General features: G+C 35.6%; 1 long non-coding RNA gene across 1 annotated transcript; it reads left to right on the forward strand.

Moving 5' to 3' along the window:
- The first annotated feature begins 2,137 nt into the window (after positions 1-2,137).
- Positions 2,138-7,685, forward strand: LOC144446625 (uncharacterized). The gene is made up of 3 exons (XR_013481967.1): positions 2,138-2,469; positions 3,490-3,578; positions 6,327-7,685. It is a non-coding gene; the product is annotated as an uncharacterized LOC144446625 (long non-coding RNA).
- Positions 7,686-10,619: the final 2,934 nt, after the last annotated feature.

The raw sequence follows: 10,619 nt of genomic DNA on the forward strand, positions 1-10,619 counted from the left end.
CTCAATTTTAGAATATGTGGGGTAGGTAGATTTGTTATTGTGTGTGTGTGTGTGTGTGTGTGTGTGTGTGTGTGTGTGTGTGTGTGTGTGTGTGTGTGTACTTTAGGTTTTCCATTGTTTTCTAAATGGTCTCTGTGTTCTTTATTTCTTCCTATCAGATGTACAGCCATTATAGATTGGAAGAACAGTTTTATATTGTCTTTTAAAGTTTACATGCACAATTTCTTGCGACACTTCAAAATGTTCGCGATTGTATTATCTTTTCTCTCTAATATGTAAAAAAAAATATTGTTGGCAGTGAAAACTAGGTGGGTCGGGTAACCGGAACCAAACAATTTTTTAGGCCTTACCATGTGTTCAAAATAAAATATACTATAGATGAAACGTTGGACACATAGTTCTGCAATATGCATATGCCAATACATTTGTCTGAATATCTTATACCAGTTGTGTGTCCCCACATGGAGTAGTGTCACAAGACGAATGTTGGCATGTACATGTACACATATGTATGAGTCCAGGACATTCCTCTGCAAATGCGCAGTCTTCCGAACAAGGCAAGCTATATCAAATACCCGTCAAAGAACATGTATTATGGGATACAAACAAGGAAGGAACTTCTCTGCTTTGTAGAAGTATACAGCTATTATAAGGATGGGGTAAGAATTTGCGGCAGTGGGTGTCTGGGAGAAATTATTTTGGTCAAAAAAAATCCACAGCCCCCCCCCCCCTTTGCGCTCTTAAAATATTTCATGCCCCCCCCCCATGAACCCAGGATTTTTCGAAGCCCCCCCCCCCCCGGCTACCCATATTTTAATGTGTAATTATACAGTATCCCCCCAGTCTAACTTCAGATATATACAGTATGGTACACTACATTAAACTAACAGTGGAATTCAACTTCAGCGTCCATACATAAAATAGAAGAGGTTTGTTTACAAATACAAATGTATATGTGGGAAAAAGGTCTCACATTGGGCTGTAACCTGTACTTGGAGATACTTGGCCAGCAGGGTTTTCTCTTCAATCTTGATTCTGGGCAGAAACATCATCCCCCATGATAGCTAGTGGGGAGGGTGTGGGAGGGAGTGTCCCCCTCCCACGGTAAGTACATGTAAGAGACAAATTAATTTCATAACATTTCAAACCATACACATTATCGAAAGCCATAGAGTACTTAAAAATGTCTTCAATACCCCAATTTTACTCTCAATACATTAATATACAACTGTATAGCTATATAACCTACACTTTAACTTAATATGCAAATGGCAGACACACAGTCGCTTGGCTATTGACTCTCTCATAAATAAATGTAAATGTAATTTTGCAAAGTACAAGGTAAACGACTTCTCCTGAGGTTTGAATTAAAAAAACTCTCCAGAGAGAGAGAGAGAGAGAGAGAGAGAGAGAGAGAGAGAGAGAGAGAGAGAGAGAGAGAGAGAGAGAGAGAGAGAGAGAGAGAGAGAGAGAGAGAGGGGGGGAGAGAGAGAGAGAGAGAGAGAGAGGGAGAGAGAGAGAGAGAGAGAGAGAGAGGGAGGGAGGGAGGGAGGGAGGGAGGAGAGAGAAAAGGCATACACAACTACATACGCATGGCTGTCCCCCAACTCATCACTGAATATAGGTTTTAGAAGGTCTTTACTCGGAAAACGACCGCTCCTGAGGTTTAATTTGATTCAAATCATGAGCAAAATACCCCCCCCCCCTCAGAACATCAGAATTTCCATGCCCCCTCTTTGAATCCTCATTTTTTTCATGCCCCCCCCCCCAATTTCTCCCCAGGCCCTCTGCAGTGACCCCCGTATTGTAAATACTGAAGGCTCCCTAGTGTAAAAAAATACCCCCTTGCCTACATCATTTCTAGTTTCAAACTTTATGCGGAATTATCAAGACCATACTTCTGGGTATAAAGTGCACTCGAAAATTACTTTACTGACAGAGATGCAAATGACATCCAGATGAATACAAAATTAAAAGTATACAAAACAAGATATTGATTGTTATTCCTCGGTGTTTCCAGGTTTTAACGGAAATGTAATCTAATGCTAGCCTTTCCCTTGGTCATGAAGTACATTTGCCGCATTCATTCTGAATGACGTGAGATCTGTGCGTTGGTATTGTCCCAGCATACCTTGCGCGGTCGTACAGTTTTGATATACATGTGTATGTACGTGGAGACTTGTTTCGTTTAGTCACCACAGAACGACCCGAATCTTTATCCATTCTACATCACCCGTCTTCCGTCGTAAGACGAATTGGTAACATAACCATTCATTCCTTCTGTGTATCCTGTGATCATCTGGAAGTGGGAAGACGACACGTACAGTTTCCCGGGTTGTATGAAAACAGAGCTACCGAACAACACGAAAACAGTACTCTTCACGATGGTTGGTGTCCGGTGTACGATTGTTACCTTCGTTGCTCTGATATGCATCTCTCAAGCAATAGAGACGCCATTGGATACGGCAAGTACGTATATGATTTTCTACTTTTCCATGTTCATTACTCGAATTTGAAGTGGAGAAAACAGACAACGATTAATTTTAGTAATAGCTACTAGCTAGGCATTCGGCCTTCGGGTCGTCATTTTAGAAAATGGCCTCCTTGCGATCAAGACTCTTGTCATTGATTCTATGTTAATTTGTTATAAAATCTAAATACGAAATAAGTCAGATTGCGAGTTCAAGTTCAAGTTTAACAATGAAGGCACGAACCTTGAAAATCAATTTACCCTATAGTACCGTAGGTACTTGACGAGTGATATAACATGTATGTAGTCCGTACAATGTACAAAAAAATCAAATGGAATCGATTTTTTTTTTAAATATTAAATTTGGAACTTTAAATTATTTTTGAAGAAACGTCTTGATGCTATGATTGCTATAGAAGTATAAATATTTCCGGAGCAGTTGTAATAATATAATTTATTTATTTCTTTATTTTTTAAGCCTTCACATGAAGAGAAACCAAAAAAGAATTAAAACAGAAAACATGATACATTACAATACAATGTTAAAATGGCATCAACAACATGCTAAGAATTTGACAAGTCTGTGGATCCTTCGCATATACATGTAAAAGCTGTCTGACACTATCTGTCAGCCCATCTGACATGAAATGTTTTCAGATTTTTTAATACCGATGTAGAATATTGAACATGTCAAATATATAGCGAAGAAATGAAATATTATAGTTGTGATACAAATTGCCTGAGTACAGGACAATATAACAGTGTGTCCCTCCAGCTTACCACAATAATGCAAATTTAGCAGATGCATATAAAAATAACATGCATGAGAATTATTACTAAAAATCAATTTCGTCAGTGTAAAGGAACTGATTTCCACTGACGTTTTCAATTTTTATCACATTAATTGCATTCAATGATTTTGGCCAATTATGACACAAGCCTGACAAGGTTTACCCGTTGGTGTAGGGTCTATGGTTTACCATGCTTGATAATGATTAAATTCATTTTTTTTGGGACAGAGCATTCATGTGTAGAGTGCAGTTATCACAGGGAGATGCAGGATAGATTAGGAGATTTGTTGAATGCAGCAGAAGGATTAGATGATAGGGTAAGTAAACTACATGTAGGGTGAAAGTCACTCTCTTATCACTCCTTTTGTTTTCTTGATAGTATACTAATACAGTAATATAATATGGCCCAAAGTTTTGCTTTTGAATGTTTGACCATACTGAGTGATTGGGGGTCCATAGTCTACAAGATACCTAATTTGTGCCATGTTTTCAGCTATCACTCACTTGGACTGAACAACACAAGTGTACATATTTTACAGTGTATGTTTGACCTGACTGTAATATTACTACTAAATACTTTTTCCCTTGTTGACTCTAAGATTGTGTATCAGGTGGGAGTAAAATACAAAATGTACATTGTATATAGAAAATGGTGTGAAAATCCTGAACACTATCCACCCCCATTTCCATGTTTATTAGGCCTAAAAAAAATAGAATTTGTGTGGTTCCTATTTACGCTCAATTTTAGAATGGGTGGAGTAGGTAGATTTTAAAGAAAATTTACATATGTGTGTCGAGTTCAGGTGGTTGACAATGTGCTTTCCATTGTTTTCCATATGGTCTCTGTGTGTTATTAGTTTCTTCCCATCAGATGTACAGATTGGAAGAACAGTTTTGTATTATCTTTTTAAGTTGATGTCGATTTCTGCAAAAAATTTCTTGAATGCGTAAAAACAAAGTTTAGGGTCAGCTGTGAAAAACTAGGTGGGGTTGGTAACTGGATCCAAACTATTTTTTTTGGCCTTATCATTTTAAGTTGAGAATGAATATTTGGAATTCTTTTGAGTTAAGGTTTGGCAGCCTATGTAAACCCATATCAGTTTATTACCGGAACTAATACACTCTGCTTCCTGCATGCAGGCAATATCTTATTCTCAAATTTCATCGAAAATGTTTTCAATTTCCTGTAGAGTGGGTGTGTGGTCAGTTGTTTACTTTTGTATACCACAAAGTGCACAGTCAACCATGTACACATATATTTTGTATAACAATATGTTCTCTTAACCTTGTAAATACAGTGCTTTTCTTAGAAGTGCGTCAAAGCTATTAAATGAACTATCAAGGTCAGTGAGCCTGATCACAAGGTTTCATGTTGAGATAGACACCATAAAGATAACACATAGACATTGCTTACACCATGCAGGCTCTGTGTTTAGTTAATGATATAAACAGTAACAGCATGCATCCTACTACACAAGGTATAATCTGTTGAAGTTCAAACAAAATCCATGGTCAGCAGCCAGTGAAAGTTGATAGAATCTTAAAGTTTAACACATACTCTATTCCCATATTACATGTGTACCTAACAATGCAGTCAATAATATGCTGAAACAGTTATCCTGTATATTTTTTATTATTTAAATTTTAACAAATTGTACTAACTTCCACTGGCTGCTGACCATGGAGTTTGTTTGAACTTCAACTGATTATACCTTGTGTAGTAGTGTGTATGCTGTTACTGTTTATATCATTAACTAAATACACAGCTGTTAGTGATGTTTGTGTGTTATCTTTTTGGTGTCTATCTCAACATGAAACCTTATGATCCGGCTCACTGATCTTGATAGTTCATTTTGAAGCTTTGACTGGCTTTGGGGAAAAGCAGTGTAAAGAAAGTGAAAGTTTGACTATAAGCTTAACCCCCCACCCCACCCCCCACCCCCCCTTTAGTGTTTCAGTTTGTGGCATAGATTCATAACAATTGCAACCCCCAATCCCCACCCACCCACATAGCAATATCATGGTGACATTTCTACATAGTCACATACACATGTCTGTATGTCATAGATTTTCAAACAGTTGCTTCTACCCGCACAACTGTTTCTGTGTGTATACATGTATATAGCATTATTTGAACTAATCTCACCCACTCACACATTAGTGTTTGCATGTGTATACAATACACATACATGTGGGATAGATTTCAAAAGAAGACAAATTCCAACCACAGAAAATATGTAATGCTGCATTGTATTATCTTCCATGCCAAATATTGCTGTTGGTAAATGTGTCATTTTTCAAACAGACAACCACAATATATTTATAGAAAATATTTAAGCATTGTACATGGTAACCAGTGGTCTGTATATTGATAAGCAGTACAGAAACAGGTTGAAATCATGGGCACTGGTTTTCAGGTACGGACATAAAAAAATCTGATTTATCATGTATACAGCTGCAAGAAATGTGTTTACCCACAGGTGATGCAATACTTTTCAGATTGTACTATGTTATTTTACCTAAAAAAAACATTTTTTTTAAAAACTGTTCCAGTTTCAGGTATAGTGCAGCTTTAACCGAGGAATCCCAGCAGCTATTTCAATAAATATATAAATGTCTTGGTGTTCTTAGAAAACAGTTTACCTAAAGTTATACAGACCAGAACAGATAATATATATATCAAATGAAGACTCATGTTTTTCAGATAACAAAACAATTTCCAAAAGTTCACTTTGATACAAAATATATTACACCATGCATAAGCCAAGTTGTTGTCTTTGAACAGAAAATATGGATTATATACCCTGGTGTTCGACATCATGACACCCTGCGTCTATGTCACTGCGGTGCTCAAATGATGACCATTATTTTCCCAAATTTTTCAAAAATTATACTTGACAAAATATATTACATTATTTTTCTTCATTCAGCTGAAAAATACTCGTAGCCTCAGGGTTTTGTCCCTGAGGTCGCTTGTATTTTCCATGGCTGAACAAAATATTGGGAAATATTATCTAAATATTGTTATGTACTTATTATAAAAGTATATATTTTTTTCTTTCCAGACCAAACAGTTGACTGAGCCATTGAATAAACTGGAGGATTGTGATTGTATGAAACCTTAGTATAAGAAGAGGGTGAAATACCGCACAGAAGACCTGTGTACGAGTCACTGTAACTGTATACATAATGAACTGTTATGGAGCGATGCCAAGGCCCTATGAGTCAGTTTGTTTCTATTTATAGAACGTTGCCCTTGTTTTACCCTGTTGACATCACATACAAAATATGCAAGGGAATTGTTAATCACTATGGACCGCTTCATTGGCATAACAGCATCATAATGAAGGGTTGCCATATAGTTTATTAAAATAAAAAAGAGATCTTACGTGATATCTGTTTAACTGTCTTACCAGGAATTGTCGCATGTAATAATTGTACAGCATATCTACTTATTTTGTTAGTGACCAACTCTCATCTTTGAATCATGAAAAATTGACTCAAAAAAAAAAAATTATTATATGTTGAAGTCAAATATATACAACTGGTAATCAAGGTCATCTGTTTTCCAAGATAGATGCAAACTAAATCTATTGTTCTTCAATGTGGTATTACACAAGTGGGTGATAGTGGTTCCTCTGTTGTGTGATTCTAATCACCCTGTGATCAAGATAGTGTAAACATTGGAAGTCCCACAACACTATACACTGCAAGTTTATGAAACTTGAACTCCCTACTGAGACCATAATAAAACTAATATCCATTCAAAAGATTATCACTGTTGTATCATCCTGTTGTGACAATAGTTTTAGTTTGTGTCGATCTTAGTAAACTGAAAGGCTCACTTACCAGAGTAATATCAAGGAGGGAATTGTAGCATTAATGTTATCTACGAACACAGCAAAGCTGTATAAAAAGTTAAATCATTTACTTACAAGATATGTCTTGCAGGTGTACTTCATCAAATATAATATACCATGTTTACGTATATGTATATTCAATTTTATAAACTGTATTTGATATAAAAATGTAATGTACTCATATGATTAGAATTTTAGGGAATTCATCACGCAGCATTTTTCTATTTTGGAAAAAAAAATAATCTTCAGAATCTCATTGCCAGTAAGGTTGACTTATAGAGCAGGTGTCATGCTTTTTATTTTACCCACAGTATGTGCCAATTTGGTTAATTTATTATCAACATTTCAAGGTTTAGTCATTTCTCTATGAACACTGCCATTAGCTGCACAACAGGATTACTCATTGGATTAGTAAATTGTAATGAGAGATCTGATGATATGTGCAGGGTATGAGTCACAAACTCTTGTCATTTCTTTTCATAGATTATATGCATGTAAAGAAAAGTGATAAAGAGAAATTATTGACATGTATTTATCTCATAATAAACTACAGATCTGAAGCAGTACTTAGTTATATTTGCAGCTTTCAAAGTTGTGCTCAGTACTACATAATGTATGTATGTATGTATGTATGTGTATGTATGTATGTATGTATGTATGTATGTATGTATGTGTGTGTATGTATGTATGTATGTATGTATGTGTGTGTATGTATGTATGTGTGTGTGTGTATGTATGTATGTATGTATGTGTGTGTGTGTATGTATGTATGTATGTGTGTATGTATGTATGTATATATGTGTGTGTATGTATGTATGTATGTATGTATGTATGTATGTGTGTATGTATATATGTATGTATGTATGTATGTATGTATGTATGTGTGTGTATGTATGTATGTACGTATGTATGTGTGTATGTCTGTCTGGCTCCCTGTAGCGTAGTGGTTTGCGCACAGGATTAGCAGTCGGGAGGTCACAGGTTCGAATCCCACTTGAAACAGGGGATTTTTCTGCGACCGACCCAAACCCAGGGTGAGTGTTCTACAGACTCATGATCAATGGGTAGGCTGTATCACTCAGCCGTGTCTCACTCACAAGACGAGTGCAAATTTGGGGGGACTCCTGGAGTAATGACTTGAAAAGTCGGGGACGATTACTCACACGGAGCCGGCAGGTGCTATGTTTGCCGGGCCTGGGTGACTCTGGGTTAGCCTGTGGACTGACTGGGAAAGCCTTGACGGTTCCATGGCAACGTGATATAAAGTGTGCTACATAGACCTGTCACGTATTCCCAAACCCGAATGTAGCATTTGTGTTTGCTTGTTTGTGTGTGTGTATTGTCTGCATAACAGAAAATCGCTGGGAGGAATTCCCAGCACAAAAATTTAAAAAAACAAACAAATGTATGTATGTATGTATGTATGTAAGCATGCATGTATGTATGTGTGTGTGTGTGTGTATGTATGTATGTATGTATGTATGTATGTATGTATGTATGTATGTATGTAAGCATGCATGTATGTATGTGTGTGTGTGTGTGTATGTATGTATGTATGTATGTATGTATGTATGTACGTACGTACGTACGTACATACATACTTATGTCCGTACATACTGTATGTATGTACCGTATGTATGTATGTATGTATGTATGTATGAATGATTTAATACATACACCATTACATGTGTGCATATGTCATTTTCACTTGCTCACTTTGCATTTTTAAATACATTGTAGGCCATTCTTTTAGATAGTTTTGTAAAGCTAATAAAGCATTTTCGTTTACTCAAAATATAGCTGTGGTTAGTGTGTTATTTTCTTGCCACAGTTACAATGTAAATCAAAGTCTCAAAGTAGTAATACTGGCATCAGTTCACTGTAACAGTTTCATTTTCCTACCAAAGTATGTGTATCTCTTTTAATACATGATACTGTGGAAGAGAATTATATTGAGTGATTCATCTCTAGAGATTGTGATGTTGTCGAAAAGTGAATCCATCACAAGACTGTCCACAAACCCCACTCTCCATTTTTCAGTTGATGTACACTGATCAAGACTTGGGTGATTAACCATAGTAACAGAAGTAGTTACAGCAGGCATGGCTATTTGTTGACGATAGAATTACAAAAGGAGGATGTGTAGACTAGAGGAAATTACTTCAGTCATGAAAAATGAAACAGTCTGTGTGTTTCAGCTGCTATGTGCTTCAGTACCCACACACTCAAAAGTGGAAATACATATTACAGAGTACACTTAAAATCATGAATTCTGAAACAAAACATCATATGGCTCAACAAAAATCTTACTAACACTGCTACATTTTATCATCTGGCTCAACACAAATCTTACCAATAATCCTACATTTTATCATCTGGCTCAGCAAAAATCTTACCAATAATCCTACATTTTATCATCTGGCTAAACAAAAATCTTACCAATAGTGCTACATTTTATAGTCTGGCTGAACAAAAATCTTACTAACAATTGCTACATTTTATAGTCTGGCTGAACAAAAATCTTACTAACAGTGCTACATGTCATCTGGCTGAACTATTTCTGTTGGTAACATTTTCATCAAGCCACACAACATTTAGTTTCAGGTTTAATGATTCTAATTGTAAGTACATTTGACTACAACATACACATTATAAGAGAATTTGTACACATATGTATACATGTAACTCATGTATACATATTAAAGTCTGACAGTATGTATAGCTGTCATGTACACAAAAATACCTGTGCAAGTATGTTGTCACATACACAATGTACACATTTATAAGACTCGTACAAAGCATACACATAATGTACAGATATGTATCATAATATTTTATTACAAATGATGCTCCTGAGTTTTATCATCAAATACATGCACACACAACCAATTCAAAAATCAATATATGTTCAAGTACAATGGATCAAAATGAATCTCCAAAATACATATAACCAGAGTTCGAAAACTGTCTTTGAATGTAGAAAAAAAAATGAAACTGATGAAAATTTGGAAAAATACAGGACAATTTAAGTATTTCTCTTCATACAATCATGTACCCTGTTAACATGTTTCTCCAATAGAAGTCATTTAAACAAGAAAACAACACAGATCTCTAGAAAACTCCTCTAATTCCCTCTGGTCTAAGTCGTAGAAGGTGTCATCTAAAATGTCATGATAACACTTCTTAGTTTTTATACTGTACATGTAGTTTCATTGGTAGCAAAACCTTACCCATATATTTTAATAGTTATGTATATCTCATTTTGAATGATATCATTTCTACAATAAAACATCTTGATGGACCATTCTACATTTTCACTTGATAAACCAAGACTTCTGCAAGTAGCAGGGCTTTCCATAAACTTGATTATCTCATTAACATAAATCTACATCAATTTACATACTGTTTAACATATGATATTAGTTTATTACATTTATTCATATTGATGGAAGCTCATCTCTGTAGGTTACTGTATCAACATAGACATTTAAACTTTTG

The sequence above is a fragment of the Glandiceps talaboti genome, chromosome 15, assembly GCF_964340395.1.
Source record: "Glandiceps talaboti chromosome 15, keGlaTala1.1, whole genome shotgun sequence".
NCBI classification, from domain to species: domain Eukaryota; kingdom Metazoa; phylum Hemichordata; class Enteropneusta; family Spengelidae; genus Glandiceps; species Glandiceps talaboti.